At 42.6% G+C, this 18,626-nt stretch overlaps 1 pseudogene; it reads right to left on the bottom strand.

Annotated features, from left to right (window-relative positions):
- Window positions 1-970: 970 nt before the first annotated feature.
- LOC119239563 (40S ribosomal protein SA-like) overlaps window positions 971-18,626 on the bottom strand; it is a 39,911-nt pseudogene continuing 22,255 nt past the window's right edge.

Raw genomic sequence — 18,626 nt, forward strand, 5'->3', positions numbered from 1 at the left:
CACTTCTTTTAATCTCCTTTCTATGCTACGGATTTGTTGGAGAAACTGGTATTTGTATCCCCAGTGGATACAAATGGTCTTTTGGTAGAAGAAAGACCCGGAATGGGAGATCAGGACACTTGTGCTCCAGGGTCAGCTCTGCTAGTAATTATAAGCATGACCTTGGGATACATAGTTGACCTTTCTGGGTCTCAGTTTCCTTATCTAAAGAATGAAGAGGTTTGGCCAGGTAGTCAGTGAGTCCCCTTAAGCAGCAGAGGAGAAAGGACAGAAATGACTGTATATGCTAGAACTGCACACTCTCAACCTCTGTACTGGGTAGATACTGCTTTTATATTTGAGCCTGTAAAAATGAAGCAAGTAACCAAATCCAGTTGGATTTGGAAGAAGGTGGCCCTTCTTCACCAGTGGTGTCATCTGACTTGAAACTTCTCTGAAAGTAAAGGGAGAAAACCTGGATGCCTGGAGAGGCCCACAGAGTTGTTTTCCTTGTCTCCACCTTTTCCTCCTCATTGACCATATGTCACTTCCCCTCCTGTTCCATGCAATGGCTGAGGTTCCTTTATTCTTCTCCAACTCATTAAGGTTTAAACGGAGAAGATTAGAGAACTTGGAATATTAGAATGTGAAGGGGCCTGAGCAATAATTTACTCCAAGCCCTTATATGATGGACAAATCCTTCCACAGCATCCCCCAGAGCACCCAGCCTTCCTGTGGAGGCAGCACATCCCCGTCAGGTAAGCCAGTAGAGAGGCCTCCCTTACTGGAGATTCTCCCTTCTGCAACTTCCACTGTTTGAGCCTTGCTCTGTTCTCCCCCAACCCCCTTAGAAAACTGTTTATTTTCTATCCACCTTATTTTCACTTTCATTTGAGTGTTCGTGTAAGAGCAGCCTAAGACCACTCAGTGGTTGTTCCTGCCCATTCAGTGGTATAAGCAGTGGGAGCTGCAAAGCAGTCTCCAGGGGTGGCTAGGGTCTCCACACTCCATCCGGGAACTGCTGGGAAGGCTCAATGGGCACCTGCACACTTGCAGACCCGTCTGTGAGCCCCTGTTGAGTAGCAGTGCACTTGGGAGCCGAGCCCTTCCATTCACCCTGAAATGCTTCTTTCTTAGCAGCAATCTGCTCTTTTCAATCTCTTCAGGACATGTGTTGGAAGAGAGCTCCGGTGTTAGTTCCTGTGGATGTTCACGGGAGAGGGTACCACACATGCAGAGGACTTCCCAGGCCAGCATCTACCACATGAGACCCGCTCAGGGAAGGCCCCTTGTTGTTGCAGGGATGGCAATGTCCAGAGAGTGTGACGAGTCTGTGTTACACAGAGCAATCGTGGGCAGGTTAACATAAGATGCCTCTGTGAGAGCTGGTGGTCAGCGCTGGGATCAGCAACCACCAGAAGCCTTAGCCTCCAGAAAGCTACCTGGATCTGGTTAGTGAAGGTTCCAGGAGGAAATGGCCAGCAACTGCAGTGGCTCTGGTGGTGGCAGCAAACGTCAGCACAGCTCACTGGCCAGTGTTCCTGGATGATGTGACACTGACATGACCAGGTTTTCAATGGCATGAGCTGCCAGCAGAAGCTTCTCCCTGATTCACTTTAAATTAATGATGTAGACACCATCACTTTTCCTTACATAGATGTACTGTTCCATCTGGAGGTCAAAGTTGGTGCCACCCAAGTAGGTTCCTGCTACAGGGAACCTGAGGACATCCTCCTCTGTTTGCATGGCATCAAGGGCTCTGGACACTGTGAAAGTTTCCCTTTGAATTATGATGGGAACCCAAATAATACTGTATGGACCCCTCTCTAATTAGCTAAGGAAGGCTTTGCTCTGTTTTTTTTTTATAAACATCTCTTACGTTTCACAAGACAAATAGCTGAAGACTTACACTGAACTTGCTCTTGTCTTCTCTGTTCAAGAAACTTCTACCATGCACTGTGGTGTGGTTGACTCCTCAGTACCCTAGTTGCTTTCCAGTGATTATACCTCACTCGTCAACACCGCATGTAGAGTGTGACTTAATGATCCATGTGGTTGACCAGTGTGGAGCAGGGATTCTCACTGATCTTGTTCTGTACTTTATATTCAGCTTGATAATCTGATATTCCTTACAGGATCTTTCTGAAGCTTTTATAAAGATGTCTATGGAAGGATATGGTTTTAGAAAGCAGATATATAAGACCCCAGGAATATTAGGATCCTTCAACTGGAAAAATTTTCACAGGAAAAAAAAATCCCATAAGAACACTATAGTTCTGATTTTGTACCCCAAAAACTTTTAGATTGGAAAGTGATTCTGAGGCTATTTTAAAAAAATGTTTAGTTATCCCCATGCTTCTCTGTCTATGCAGAATGCCTTGGAATAATCTTTATATTTCCACTTTAAAAGTTATCCCAGCCTTCTACCATGAAGTCTGGTCTGTACTATTGCAATGATTTTGTATTGGTCAATGGCACTGAGTGAAATTCTCCTGGAACACGGAAATTTCTTCTGTAATGGAGAAGAATGTGGGTGGAAATTGGAGTATTGGAAGATCTCAGAACCAGAGGGCAGCCTCTGGGAGTGACTTTAAGTAACTGTGAAATGAATGAAGCTCAAGTGAGATAATGGAAATCAAAGCCACAGACAAATATGAGAGTCTATGAAAATATAAGACTCACTGTATCGTGAGCAGGCGCTTACCCAATGTGGTTGGGAGGGCAGGTGCTAAGAAGCATTGCAATCTTCTCTGGTTTTTGTAATATAAGTATTTCCTCTTTGTCCTACTCTGATCCTAGTTGCTGTCTTGGACAAGTCAATTAAACTTTGAGCCATGTTTTGCTAATTGCTTCGGAGATCATTTTACTATTAATTACTGTAACTCCTTCTGACCCCCCCATCCCCCCACACACACACACACACACACACACACACACACACACTCTCAGACATTTGTGACAAGTGTATCCTAGGATATCAACTTCCTGTGACACCCATAATATCTGGAACGAACAGTTACTGCCGTGCTGCCCTGGGCAGAATGGAGGAGGGGCTATCTATTGTTAGCCTTTGGCCAAACTCCCTTGAGTCAATGTTAGGCTTCCCTTAGGGAGTGAGGAGCTTCTAGAACCTCTCTGACTTGCAGGGACTACAACTTCTCACCCTGCCAGCAGTGGCACGGGTAGGCAGTGGGTGTGGAATGCAGAATATAGGAACTGTTTTTTCTTTTCTCTGGAAAAAGTTTACCAAGGAAGGTTGAAGTGTCCTTGAGTACACTGCCAAATCCTGCCTCACCCACAAACATGGGGTCAGAAGTAGGAAATTGGACTTATTGGGTGATACCTAGAGGTCAGAGTAACCTACCAAGTTCTCCTTCCTGAGTGAATATAGTGGTTTCATGGGAAGGAGGGTTTCTCTAGGAGTGGTTTCACTAGGAAGGGAGGGTGCTTCCGTGCCAGTGCACTCAATAGCTTCTAATTCAGCCAAGCCAAACCTTGAGCATAATTCATCCTTACCCCAGACATTTCCTTTTTATCCAAGAAAACTGTCAGATTCTTACCTGAAATTGTGCAAGGGAAGTTTTAGAGGAGCCCTCTGAAATGATTTCCTTTTTACCTTTTTCCCTCCTCCTGCCCCTCTCCAATCATCCCATTGTTCAACAAGGGATTACTGTGCAAACTAGGCAACCTCTCTTTCACTCAAGAAAGAAATTTAGCAATCTTCGAGGCTGTGTCACCTTGCAAGCAGAAACACTGAATGGCAATAGCACTGAGAGTCAACACTAATAGCCGACACCAAATTAAACTGCCAGATTCAGTGTGATGTAGCTCTGTCACCTCTTGACACTTCTGATGTGAGTACAGGGGCCTCTGCAGGAAATTCATCAGCTGCAGTTCATGACGCATCATCTTTACATATCTGTCCATCTACATTTGTCAGCAACAGGCAAGCCTCAAATGACTTCAGTGATTGGTATATAGATTGCACTACCTCCAGACATAGTAAACAGGGTTTTAACTCTTGGGGATCCTTCAGCTCTGCCTTCCTCGCTGACAAGGGCTGGATACTGGTGTTGCCAGTCTCCTTATGTTTCAGGTAGTGATTGGCAAAGACTGATTAAGAAGATCTCCTTTCTTATTTCTCACTATCTCAAATGCATCTTTTTTTTCCAAGTTAAGTATTCTGCTGGATGCATATTCTTTCTGATGTGTGTTTCTAGAATGTCATCTAAAAGCATGTATTTGCTCATTATTGGTTCAATTTACCATTGCTCTGATAGGGAAGATTAGAAGTTTAGTACAGGCTCATTTTGCTAATCAAACTTGCTTGCTTTTCAGTGGAGAATGTCCTTGATTTTTTCCATGCCTTCCAGAAAGATCATTTTAGTATAGTAATAACTGGTAGTATGCCAAGATCAGGGGTGTCTGATTTAAAAAATATTTCTAGACCTTAAAATTATGGTCATTACCACCGGAGATACTTTATTTCATACATTTGTCAACACCCTTAAGTTCTTATGCACTCTGAGGAGTAAGTTTAGTAGTTTTCCAGGGGATGCAAATGTGCTTTTTTTCTCAAGTATGTCAGTAATGGTGAGAACAGGGGAGTTTTCAGCTTTTGGTATCATATTACAATCTTCATTTTAACTTTTTGGGAGTTTATTTGCAGCAATACTGTTCTCCACATGCTTTTCTGTAGAATGGAGGCTATGCTTGCTCACGCGGATGTTTATTTTTATTTTTGTTCTTTAGGAGACTGAGTTTTTCTATCACAAGGATGATGCTTTTTTGTTTTTAATTCTTTTGAGTAAGAATTTGATGTTGTTGCTTTAGTGACTGGGAAACATGCTCCCAAATTGGTCCAAGCAGGCCATTTTCAGGTGGGAAGGGTCATCTGGCAATTGCTCTTATTTGGGGTGCCCAGTCACATCCTTGCATTCAGGGTCACATTCATATGTCACAACTCTTTGAGGACATGTCTTGTGGGTGTGGTCAATTATGAACCTTTTTGGGTGGGTGGTTGGGTGTGAGAGTGTAGCAGGGGGAGAGGTGCAATGGAGGTGGTGATTGATCCCAGAATGGACTCTCTAAGGCAGTTGAAATGTCTGTTTAAATTTATGGAAATAGTCTGAATTTAGTTTCAAAATAATAGGGGCTGGGTGAGTAGAGGTGGTAATGGTGAGTAGAGATGAAACAAGATTTTCTTTTTTTTAAAGGGTTATTTATTTATGCATACAAGAACTGGGGTATAGGCCAGAGGTGTGTGTAGGTGTGTGTGTGTGTGTGTGTGTGTGTGTATGTGTGAGAGAGAGAGAGAGAGACAGAGAGACAGAGACAGAGAGACAGAGAGGATTCTCCAGAGACAGAGCAGGGAACAGAACAGACAGATTGACTGAAATACACTGCTGAGGGGAGCAGTGGGCGAGACAGGAGAGGTCTGCTGTGCCGTGTGTGGTCACCCCCCTGGCGGATTGCTTCATAGTGCTGATGCTTCATAGTGCTGATGCTTAACCCCTTGTACTACTAGGGAGGCCCTGAAACAAGGTTTTAAAGTAGTTGGTCATTGATAGCATTGAAACTGGGTGAGAGATATATAGGATTCATTAAACTATTCTCTTTGATTTTGTATGCTCGAAAATATCCATAACACAAAGTTAAAAATGATACTAATTTCTTGAAATGTTGAGTTATGCATGATGCTGTGAATTTAAATGACACTGGGTTTGGCTATTCAAATGATCTTGCATTATTCAAGAGATCAGTTAAAAACAAGCATCTTTAATGTTAGTTTTACATGGGTCTCAAAAATAACTCTATTTCACAGAATCACTGATTTTGGTGTCAGACTTAAGGCTGGGTCAGCCTCACACTGCCTTAGGGGAGCCTGACATTTGATATACTTACCTAGGGTATTGTCTGTTACTTCAAGAAAATAAGGTCTCTCCCTCCTACCCTTTCACTTTGGAATTCTCCTGACAATTGTGGTTGTGCAGAAGGGGCCTGTTGAGAAGGGAGGCAGCACTCACATGACTGCATCCACATGAATCAAGTTTTTACACATATATCATCCCACTTGAGTTTTATTCCTGCTCTTCAAAATGCGCTCTCGATTCACAATGCAAGACACCCATTACTTTTAATAAGGCTGGTCTATACATCAAGGCAGACTGTGTCATGTAAAGGTTTATGGCCTAAGAGTAAGATTAAATATCTAACACAGTTCAAATTCCACAAAGGTTTCATGAATGAGCGAATATTAAGGCGAGCATGCTAAGGATGAACTCACAGGACGCAATCTTCAACTGATTAATACGCCAGGCTACAGTCTAATACGGCAAAAAGCAGGAACAAATTCCTGCTTACTCAGAACACTGTACTAGGTCAGGACTACAGCCCGAGAGGAAATAGTGAATGGATCGGCGAGAGAAAGTGCTTCAAATCTAACTTGGAAGTCACATCTTGGAGACATTTGCTTCTAGAGAACATCTTTATAAGATGATGGACACCTCAGCCATGAGACGGTTGTGGGAATTCCCTTCATTGTGAGATGGCCCTGTGTAAATATACATTCAAGATGCATAAGAAACATGGAGATGGTAGGGTCAGTCACGAGATCAAAACAAAATGAGACCGGCCACTCAAGGCTATGTTTCAGAGGCTGTGACTTGAAGTGGCTGAGATAAACACTTAGCTCACTCAACTGGGGATTATAATGGGAGTGCTGACAACCCTCACTAATTAGGACACTCTCAGACAGCTCCGTAATAGCTGCCGGAGCTGCTGTCAGTAAACAGTGTTATATTCACGGGGCCATTGCTTTGGGAGTCTCTCTCCTCTGCAGAGACATCGCTTGCCTTGCTCCTCGCAGTCATCTTGCTCTCAGCTCTTCCTCTAACACCCCAAGGATCTCAGTGCCCTTCTCAGAGAGGCACAAAGGATTCTGAGCTTCCCTGCAGCCTCCTCCAAGGGTAGAGGGTGAAAGATGACACCCGCAAATACACGAACTAATTATAACCCTGTTTGGTTCCTGTGGGCAAATCTCTGTCCATCCCCTCTGCCCTTTCCTACATTTAATTCCTATCTGGTGAGGAGGGAAGGATTATTTCTGGAAACAAGCTTTCCCCCTTCAGGTCCCTCCTTCCCCCTCCCTCACCCCACCCCCCTCCAGCCACCAAACACAGGCGAGTCATCCTGTGGTAATTAACAATCTCTTCTGAGGAGTACATTTTATGGTACTCTTGGTCAGGTAAATTCTAAATTAGCTCAGTTAAAATGGGTCACAAGACACGATGCTGCCATCCCTATTAGCTCCTGGACCTCTGCCAATGAACTGCACTATTTCGGGATCTGGGCTTCTGGCAAGAGGAATCATTACCCAGAGATTATGCGCAGGAGTGGTGCGGGGGACACGCAGCGATGGTGGGCTTCTCTCCCTCACCTTTCACTCTCAAGTGCCGGGGAGATAAAGGATTGCTGTGGGGAGGGCGGGACATGGGGATGCTGAGGGAGAGCTCAAGGACCTGAGGTCAGGGTCACTGCCGTCACCCAGGAACGCCGGGGCAAGTCCGCTGCTGGTTTTATCCTGGGACGTCCTACAGGATTTGCCCCCATCAGGCCATGCATGTACAGTGGGATCAAGTGGACACAGCCTGGGGACTCCAGGTTTTTCTTGGGGACCCCAGATTTTTCTTGAGCAGAACATCTAGATGCCCTTGGGCAAGTCACTTCTCTTGTCCTGTTTCCTTACCTATCGATTGGAGAGTTTGGGCAATATGACCGCTGAGGTCCATCCTGTCTCAAATGTCTTGTGATTCTGTTGGATACTCTGTGAACCAGTAGAACAGGCAAGGAATATTTGCCTGACTTTTCAGAGACAATCGTAGGCTCCCCGGGCCAGCGTGGGAACCTCCCTTAGGGTAGAGCCTCTGTCCCTTCTCAAGTTTTTGTCTGACTTGTATTAAACTGGAAAAAAATGTAGATGATGATTCCCTAATGTTTGGCAGTTGGCAGCTTCATGTATAATATTAAAACCATTAAAAGTAAATTCAGTGAGAAAATGGGTCATTTAAGTGTATTTTCTTTTAAATGGCTATGACAAGTTCTTGTAGCTTTTTGAATACTAAGGTAGAACTTTCTGGCAATGGTGGCTGTAGGTTCCAGGAATTGTGTTCTTCTTTAGGTTGTGCTGAATTTTCTCTCTGGAGACTTTAAAACTAGTTTCTCACTTGAGTTGGTTTATAAGTAAGCCTGTTTACGGCCCCTTTGGATTTCTTTGTGCTTTTATAAAATAACATACCGATTTATACTGCGTTCTTTACTGTTTATTTCTTCTTTCTCTATTAGTCATGGGCTGAGTCAGGAAGAACGGAGTCCTCTCTGGTTGGTTTGTACAAGAAAGGGATTGACATAAAAGATGTTAAGGAGGGGTGGGGAATGAGAAACACTGTGGTTAACTTCGTGGGAGGATCACTCACACTCAGTTGCAGAAACTGGCCTGATGGGAAATTCATTTGAAATGGTGGTACCAGGAAACTACAGTTTCTACAAATGCTAAAGCCCATCAGCCCTGCCAGAAATTCTGTGCCAGAAATTCTACCCCAAACTATGGCAAAACCTCCATTACTCTATTACTGTCTCTGCCACCAAATACTGCAAGCCTATGCCACCTCTGCCCATTTCATACACTGCACCTAATGTCACCTTCTTGGGCCTGATTCTTTTTTTTTTTTTTAATAATAAATTTTATTTTTATAATCCCCATACAATTGCAGCCCCCCCATTCTGACCCCAATCCCTCCCCTCCACCCCCGCCCCCCTAGAAGTGTCTCTGGTTCGTAGTTTTTTGTTGATTTTGATTTTCACTTTCTTATAGTTATTTGTTTTCCTGTTCCCTTATTTAAGTTTTCTAGATTCCTGCTATGAGTGAGACCATCCGGTATTTTTCTTTTTCTTTTTGGCTTATTTCGCTGAGCATGATCCCTTCCAGTGCCATCCATGTTGCTGCAAATTGCATGTGTTTATCTTTTTTGAATGCTGAGTAATATTCCATGGTATATATGTACCACATCTTCTTGATCCAGTCATCTATTTTTGGGCATTTGGGTTGTTTCCAAAGCTTAGCTATTGTAAACAGTGCTGCTATAAACATAGGGGTGCAGGTGTTCTTTGGAATTGATGTTTCTGTGTCCTTTGGGTAAATACCTAGGTGTGGAATTGCTGGATCATATGGAAGCTCTATGTTTAGTAGGTCCAGAAATCTCCACACAGCTCTTCACAGTGGTTGGACCAGTTTGCACTCCCACCAACAGTGCAGAAGAGTTCTTTTTCTCCACACCCTCGCCAACATTTGTTGTTGCTAGTTTTTTTAATATGTGCCATTTTCACTGGTGTAAGATGGTATCTCATGGTAGTTTTGATTTGCATTTCCCTGATGACAAGTGATGTTGAACATTTTTTCATATGCCTGTTGGCCATTTGCATTTCCTCTTCAGAGAAGTTTCTTTTTAGCTCTTCTGCCCATTTTTTGACTGGATTCTTTTCTTTGTTGTTGTTAAGTCTCATCAGCTCTTTGCAGATTTTTGTGATCAGTCCTTTATCATTAGTGTTGGGTGCAAAAATGTTCTCCCAGTTGGTGGGGTTTCTCTTTGTTTTTGTTATTGTCTCTTTTGCTGTGCAGAAGCTCTTTAATTTGATGTAGTCCCAGCTGTTTATCTTCGCCTTCACTATCACTGCTTTGGGTGATGTGTCTGTAAAGATGTCTTTGATGTGCAAATCACGTAGTGTTTCGCCTATATTTCCTTCTATATATTTTATGGTTTCAGGTCTTATGTCTAGTTCTTTAATCCATTTTGAGTTGATGTTTGTGTATGGTGTGAGGTAGTGGTCAAGCTTCATTCTTTTGCATGTAACGACCCAGTTTTCCCAGCACCATTTATTGAACAAACTTTCTTTGCTCCAATGCATAGTCTTTGCTCCTTTGTCAAAGATTAGTTGACCATAAATCTGTGGGTTTATTTCTGGATTTTCTATTCGATTCCATTGGTCTGTATGTCTGTTCTTGTTCCAATACCATGCAGTTTTGATGATTATGGCTTTGTAGTAGAGTTTGAAGTCTGGGAGTGTGATGCCTCCATTCCCTTCTTTTTTTTTCAGTAGAGCTTTGGCTATTCGGGGTTTTTTGTGATTCCATATGAATTTCATCAATAATTGTTCTATTTCTTTGAAGAATGACATTGAAATTTTGATTGGAATAGCATTGAATCTGTATATTGCTTTTGGAAGGATGGCCATTTTAATAATGTTTATTCTTCCAATCCATGAGCAGGGGATGTCTTTCCATTTCTTTGTGTCTTCTTCTATTTCTTTTAACAGTGATTTATAGTTTTCTTTGTATAGGTCCTTTACCTCTTTTGTTAGATTTATTCCCAAATATTTGATTTTTTTTGTTTCAATAAAAAAAGGGATGGTTTTTTTGATTTCTTCTTCTTCAGATTTATTGTTTGTGTATAGGAAGGCTACTGACTTTTGCGTGTTGATTTTGTATCCTGCCACTTTACTGAACTGATTGATGAGTTGAATTAGTTTTTCTGTGGACTTTTTGGGGTTCTCTATGTATATTATCATATCATCTGCAAATAGTGATAGTTTGACTTCTTCTTTTCCTATTTGGATTCCTTGGATGTCTTTCTCTCGTCTTATTGCTCTGGCTAGGACTTCCAGTATTATATTGAAAAGCAGTGGTGAGAGTGGACATCCTTGTCTTGTTCCAGATCTTAATGGAATTGCTTTCAGCTTTTCACCATTGAGAATGATACTGGCTGTTGGCTTGTCATAGATGGCCTTTATGATGTTGAGGTATGTTCCTTGTATCCCAGAATTTCAAGGGCTTTTATCATGAATGGGTGTTGCACTTTGTCGAAAGCTTTCTCAGCATCTATTGATATTATCATATGGTTTTTATATTTCTTTTTGTTGATGTGTTGGATAACGTTGATTGATTTTCGGATGTTAAACCATCCTTGTGTCCCTGGAATGAATCCTACTTGGTTGTGGTGAATTATCTTATGGATGCATTGTTGGATTCTGATAGCTAAAATTTTATTGAGGATTTTTGCATCAGTGTTCATTAGGGAGATTGGCCTGTAGTTTTCCTTTTTTGTGTTGTCCTTGTTTGGTTTTGGTATTAGTGTAATGTTGGCTTCATAGAACGTGTTTGGTATTGTCCCTTTCTTCTCAATTTTTCGGAAGAGTTTGTGAAGGATAGGCACTAATTCGTCTCTGAATGTTTGGTAGAATTCATTTGTAAATCCATCAGGTCCCGGGCTTTTGTTTTTGGGGAGGTTTTTGATTACCATTTCAATTTCGCTGCTTGTAATTGGTCTGTTTAGGTGTTCTATTTCTTCTTTATCTAGCTTTGGGTGATTGTAGAGTTGTAGGAATTTGTCCATCTCCTCTAGATTGTTAAACTTGTTTCCATATAACTGTTCATAGTAGTTACTGATTATTCTTTTGATTTCTGCTGTGTCCGTTGTGATTTCTCCTCTTTCATTGATGATCCTGTTTATTTGTGCTTTCTCCCTTTTTCCTTTGTGAGCCTGGCTAGGGTTTGTCTATTTTATTGATTTTTTCAAAGAACCAGCTCTTGGTTTCATTGATCTTTTGGATTGTTTTTTTAGTTTCAATTTCATTTATTTCTGCTTTGGTTTTTATTATTTCTTTTCTTCTACTGGTTTTGGGGTTTTTTTGTTGTTCTTTTTCTAGATCTTTGAGCTTCGAGATTAGGTTGTTTCTTTGAGTTCTTTCTTGTTTCTTGATGTGAGCTTCTATTGCTATATATTTTCCTCTTATTACTGCTTTTGCTGCATCCCATACATTTAGGATATTGGTGTCCTCCTTGTCGTTCAATTCAAAGAATTTTTTAATTTCTTCTTTGATCTCCTCATTAGTCCAGTGGTCTTCCAGTAGTGTGGTTTTTAATCTCCATGAGGTAGGAAAGTTCCTTGCCTTCTTTTTATGGTTTATTTCTAGTTTGATGCCTTCATGGTCAGAAAAGATGGTTGATATGATTTCAATCTTGGTGTATCTGTTGATGTTTGTCTTGTGCCCCAGTATGTGATCGATCCTGGAGAATGATCCGTGTGCGCTTGAGAAAAATGTGTACTCCGTTTTTTTGGGGTTTAGTGTTCTATAGATGTCTGTTAAGCCCAATTGCTCTAGGTCTTTATTTAGAGCTTTGGTTTCTTTACTTATTTTTTGTCTTGTTGATCTATCCATTGTTGATAGTGGTGTGTTGAAGTCTCCCACTACGTATGTGTTTTCTCTGATGTCTGTTTTCAGAGAGGATAACAGTTGTCTGATATATTTTGGTGCTCCTTCGTTTGGTGAGTATATGTTAATGAGTGTTATTTCTTCTTGAAGTATTGTCCCCTTGATCATAATGTAGTGACCATTGGGGTCTCTTTTTATCTTTTTGAGTTTGAAATCTGTTTTATCTGATATAAGTATAGCTGTTCCTGCTTTCTTTTTTGGTCCATTTGCTTGTAGGATTGTTTTCCATCCTTTAACTTTGAGCCTATTTTTATCTTTTGTAGCTAAATGTGTTTCCTGGAGACAGCAAAAGGTTGGGTTTTGTTTCTTAATCCAGGCTGCAACTCTGTGTCTTTTTATTGAAGAGTTTAGTCCATTTACATTTAGAGTTAATATTGATATGTTAGCATTTGTATTTGCCATTGTGTTTGTCTTTCCTTTGATTTTATTTATTTATTCTTTTAATAACTTTTTTTTTTTGGCCTTCTTTCATTGTTATTCGTCCCTCTGAGGTTCTGGCTTTAGGACTCCTTGTAGTATTTTTTGGAGTGGGGGTTTAGTTGCAATGAAATTCCGGAGTTTCTGTTTGTCTGGGAAGGTCCATATTCTTTCTTCAAAGAGAAAGGAGAGCTTTGCGGGATAGAGAATTCTTGGTTGGCATCTGTTTTCTTGGAGTCTGTTGACTATGTCCCTCCATTCTCTCCTTGCCCGTAGTGTTTCTTCGGAGAAGTCTGATGTCAGCCTGATTGGCTTTCCTTTGAATGTTATCTGTTTCTTCCCTCTTGCCAGCTTCATTATTTTTTCCTTGTCCTGGATTCTTGGGAGCTTTACTATTATGTGTCTTGCTGTATTTTTCCTTTCGTCGTGGAAGTTTGGTGTTCTTCTTGCTTCTTGTATATCAATTTTCAGCTCCTTCTTCACATTTGGGAAGTTCTCTTCAATTATCTCTTTGAATATTTTCTCTGTTCCTACATCTCTCTCCTCTCCTTCTGGTATTCCTATAACTCTTATATTTCCTTTCCTCATGGAGTCAGATAGTTCCCGAAGTCTTTCTTCGTTCTTTTTCCTTCGTACTTCTCTTTCCTTTTCTGTTTTGGTTCTTTTTATTTCTGTGTCTTCAAGATTACTTATTCGTTCTTCCATTTCATCTATTCTGCTTTCATTGCTTTTCCCAGAATTCTTTAGTTCTTCCGTTAATTCTTTGATCTCCTGCATTTCTTTTACTTCCCTCTTTAGGGACTCAATTTCATTCTTCTGACCATTGTTTTCCCTCTCTAGGGACTCAATTGCATTCTTCTGATCGTTGATTATTTTTCCCTTATCATTGTTTTCCTTTATGACTTCTGTCAGTTTTTTAATCACGGCAATTTTAAATTCTCTTTCTGGAAGGCTCAGAAGTTCTTCCAAGTTACTGTCGTTGCAATCTGGGGCTGGTTTTCTTTTTGTGGTGTGCTTTTTTCCCTGGGGAGTTGCTAGGTTGCGTGTGGTTCTTCTCCTCTCTACTGTCTGTTTTCTAATTTGCCGTATGCGTTGGGACACTGTGTAGTTGGGACTGGCCGGCATCTTGGGTGAGCTTCTCTGCTCTCCTCTGGTTCCTCCAGGAGTCATCTGTCAGTTTCAAGCAGTCTTTACTGGAGAAAGGTCCCTGTTCTAAAATGCCGATGTGGGGACACACTCCCCTGTGTGCCTGGTCTGCCCCGGCGGTGGGTTCCTGCTCCCCCTCTGGGTTTGGACTGCAGGCCAGAGGGGGTCTGGCGTGGGCGAACTTCCCCCGCTCACCTCTGGCTCCTGAGGAAGCCTTCTGCAGGTAGTCTTTACTGAAGAAATGTCCCTGTTCTAAGATGGTGATGTGGGACACACTCCCTGTGCGTCCGGTCTCAGGCACACTCTTCTGCGCTCCTGGTCTGCCCCGGCTGTGGGTGCTCGCTCCCCTTGTGGGCTCAGACTACTGGTCGGAAGGGGCCCGGCGTGGGTTAACTCCCCAGCTGGCCACTGGCTCCTCTAGGCGCCTCTGCTGGCTTCAAGTCGCTAGGTGGCGCCAGAGATCTCTCCTGGAGCCCCTGGGGAGCTGATTTTCCACCCCGTGGGACAGGGAATAGAGCGGGAATGGTAGGGTAAACCTCAACGGCTTTGGGGCGCTGTGTCTGCCTTGTGCCCCACCGTCGTGGGGAACCCACGCCCCTAGTTTCGTGTTGGGCTTGATTCTTGGGCCTGATTGGCAGAACATAAACCTCAGATATGTGTAATAGCTGCAAGGGAGCCAGAGCATTTGTGTTCTCCTTTAGGGAGGCTGGATTTATGGCATGAGGATTTCCTCAGCCAGAGGAAGTCTATTCAAAAGATAATGGTCCCTATCAATGTGGCAGATGTTACTACTTCATGCCAGGCAACTTCTTATTTCCAAGTTTGTGAAGAAGTAACACATGGGCAAGAAAAACAAGAAGGTATTATTGAGAGGTTCAAGAACAAATGGTTTCATATCCACTGAAACCATCATATTAAGGCAATTCAGTCGATCTCAGCTGCCATCATCTGCATGGCTCACCCAGGGCTGGAGTACTAGAAGAATTAACACCATCCCCAGTAGCTGTCAATCAGCCCCTCAATACAACTCCTTTGGATATGGGTAACCCAGAGGCTCTTGTTTCTGGAAATGAGCCCCCGCTGTCAGAGTGACAGCTAACTTTCATCCCTCCTCCTTTTCTTTCCACTGTAGGCTTCAGGTGTATAGTTTCTCTATCAGCAACTGTATATATCACACCAGTTCTACCACTAAATATCTAGTCACCATCCACCGCTAACCATTTGATCCCTTCTACATGTCCCTGCCCCCTACCCCCCTCCCACCCCTGGCAATCACCATTCTGATGTCAGAGTCAGATCCTTTATTGCTTCCTTACCTTCTTAATCTTACCTCCTCACTTAACTCCTGTTGTTTCCTGTGCTCCAGCTCAGCCTCGGGGTGATCCCACACTAACCTGAACTATTTGCCGTAGGTGCTTTCACGTTTATCAGGAAATACTCCTTTTTGTCCAATCTACACACTGTGTTTAATGAGGCAAATTAGATTCAGTTACCAACCGACTTTCAAAGAAGGCTTCTTGCTTGCGCACTGTAAAGTCTGTGGTGGAGTGGGCTACTCCCCTCATGTGTCTTGCCCCCAGGTCTTCTGGTTCAGCCACAAAGGCCTCACAGCTTCTCTTTGTTGCTCCTGAGGATATTTTAGGCTACCAAAAAAATTACTCCTATAACTATCCTCTTGCACAAATTGCTGCTAAAATACTTTAAAAGAGTTCAACTCACTCCTCTCAGAGCTCTTTCGGCTCCGTTAGAGGTGGCAGCAGACAAAAGAGAGAAGGTGAACCAGAACATTTCAGAACCCTTTGGAATGCCCCAAAACATGGAGGCTCTCCACCTCTTAGCTAAGGCTAGAGTCTCTTTCCACAGAGGGAGGTAATTTCCACTTCGCTCTACAAAAAGAAATAAAGCAATCACTGTTGTGTCAATTTTCCAGCTTGGAGTTCTTGCAGATGATTTTATATCCAGCAGTGGTTCTGTTGACAGAACCGGGTGACCCACAAAGCTTCCAGAAGTACTTTCACAGATATGCAAATAGGAAATCCTCTGAGAAGCCTGTATACCCTGTAAAGATCAGTCAATTCTGGTATGTAGGTTTTTTTTTAAAGATTTATTTATTCATGCATACAAGAACCAGGGTACAGGCCAGATGAGTGGGAGGGTGAGAGGATTCACCAGAGACAGAGTGGGGAGCAGAACAGGCAGATCGACTGAAATACACTGTTGAGGGGAGCAGCGGGTGAGACAGGAGAGGTCTGCCATGCCATGTGGTTATCACACCAGCCGGCTGGGCTTGAAGCCATGCTGCAGAGGTTGTGGACAGCTTAAAGGCACTGTGCTCAACCTTCTGCGCCATGAGGGGAGCCCCGTAGGTTTTTAAAGATTTATTTGTTTATGCATATGAGAACTGGGATGTAGACCAGAGGTGCGGGGCATGAGAGAGCTCACCAGAGACAGAGTGGGGAGCAGAACAGGTGGATTGACTGAAATACACTGCTGAGGGGAGCAGTGGGTGAGACAAGAGAGGTCTACTGGGCCATGTGGGTCAACCCTGGTGGGGGATGGAACTTGTGCTGCAGTGGCTGGCTATAACTTGATTGTGCTGTGTCTTTAACCCTTGTGCCACCAGGGAGGTCCATAAATGTAGTTTTTGATTTGGAATGGAACAGTTTCAGCACCCCTTCAAAGCATGTCCTTAGTAAGAGAGACTTGAAAACATGGAGAAAGAAGTCCCTTCTCCAGCGACCTTGCTGTGCCCTGGCTCCATCAGCTGATGGGCTCTTGCACTCCTCCACGTGGATGTGGGCTGCCCCTTAGCTTTTTCCAGATATAAAAGTCAAACACTCCTACTAGAGCACCTTTCCTCTGAAAACACTTGACCCACAAGTTCCACAAACACTCTGTATTCAAGTTGTGGAAAATGGAGGCACAGAAGAGAGAAGTGATGTCTTTAGGGTTATTCATGGGTGCACAGGGCAGGAGAGCTGCCTCAGAAAATGTTCCTTTAAGAATTAGACAGAAAGACTTTTATACCACTTAGTGCTTGAAAAGAACCACTAGAAGGGGCCAGGGTGGAGGGCGCTTGAGGACAAATTCAACAAATACTGCAGAATATAAGTTTTTTTTTCCCCCCTCTTTCTCTAAATTATCCTTCAGAAACTGAGGAGTTGTCTTACAGCCACTTAGTCAATAATAAACTATTGTTAAGTACCTACTATGTGCTAGGCAATGCTCTAGGTCAAGCATCAGCAAACTTTTTCTGTAAAGGGACACATAGTAAATGTTTTAGGCTTTGCAAGCCAAACAAAAATGTCCAACATTGCCTTTGTAGAGCAAAGGCAGCCATTGACATTATTCAAATGAATCAACATGTTCACTGTTCCAATAAAACTTTATTTACACCACAAATACAGGATGTATTGATCCCTGCTCTGGGCACTATGGATACAATACTTAACAAAATGACATCTCTGCTGTTAAGGAAACTATATTAAAAAGATGCACTTCTTTTATTACCAATTAAACTTTAATCATTTTCATTGCTTATCTTTTCATTTGTTTGTTTATTTATATTGAGTTAACGTGGTTTATGTCAATATTTGTGTTTTTGAGGTATGGAATCTCCCCCTTCAGAGGTTCCCTCTGAACTACATTTTAATGTAAGTGACATTTTTTTTTAAAAAAGGTATATTTATTTATGCATACAAGAACTGGGGTGTGGGGCCTCCCCGGTGGCACAGCGGTTGAGCGCTGGGTTGCGAAGCTGCCCGCGGCCTTTGCAGCACCGGTTCGATCCCCGGCTGCTCCCCGGCCACCGGAGGAGGGTCCCATATGGCGCGCAGACCTCTCCTGCCGCCCGCTGCTCCCCTCAGCAGTGTACTTCATCAGTCTGCCTGTTCTGCTCCCTGCTGTGGCTCTGGTGAATTCTCTCACCCTCCCGCGCTTCTGACTGTACCCAGTGCATGTATAAACAAAACAAACAAACAAACAAACAAACAAACAAATAAATAAATAAAACATGCCTCTATAAAAAAAAAAAATACGAGAACTGGGGTGTAAGCCAGAGGTGTGGGAAGGGAGGTGTGGTGAGAGGATTCACCAGAGACAGAGTATGGAACAGAATAGGTGGATCCACAGAAATACACTGCTGAAGGGAGCAGTAAGACAGGAGAGGTCTGCTGCATCATGTGGGTAGCTCCCTGGCTGGCTGGGGATGGAACTCATGCTGTAGTGGTTCACAATAGCTTGATAGCACTGTCTTTAACCCCTGCACACCAGGGAGGCCCCTAAGTGCTACTTTAAAATCTTTACCAATCCTTTTACCAATGGAGATTGTGACTTAGAATAAATATTCAATTACAGCATTTTACATGAATTCAAAATCGTCCCCTATAGGTGAAAGTGAAATTTGTATGCAGCGACTCAAAAAGTGGGTCTAAAACACATGCCTAGGATGAGTTTGAATAAATTTTCTTCAGGTAATGTGAGATTGACTGGAAGAAATATCTGTAAATTGATATTATTTCTAGATTGATTGTGTATAATTTAAATGTATATATGTATGTGAATGAAATGAAAATACTAAGGGTCTAAGTAGAAATGTGATTCTTTGGGAAATTATGTATTTAAGTTGCCCAGAATGCTATTTTGGTGATCCTCTCTTTGAAGATATGGGAGATCGCCTTTGATCTCATGGTCAAGCTTTCAGCATCTCCTCATTCTTGAATCCAGTTTTCTGTTTCTTCCTCTGCTCTCCCCCTTGT

Source organism: Talpa occidentalis, unplaced genomic scaffold, assembly GCF_014898055.3.
Source record: "Talpa occidentalis isolate TD23 unplaced genomic scaffold, MPIMG_talOcc4v2.1 talOcc4.11, whole genome shotgun sequence".
Classification (NCBI taxonomy): Eukaryota; Metazoa; Chordata; class Mammalia; order Eulipotyphla; family Talpidae; genus Talpa; species Talpa occidentalis.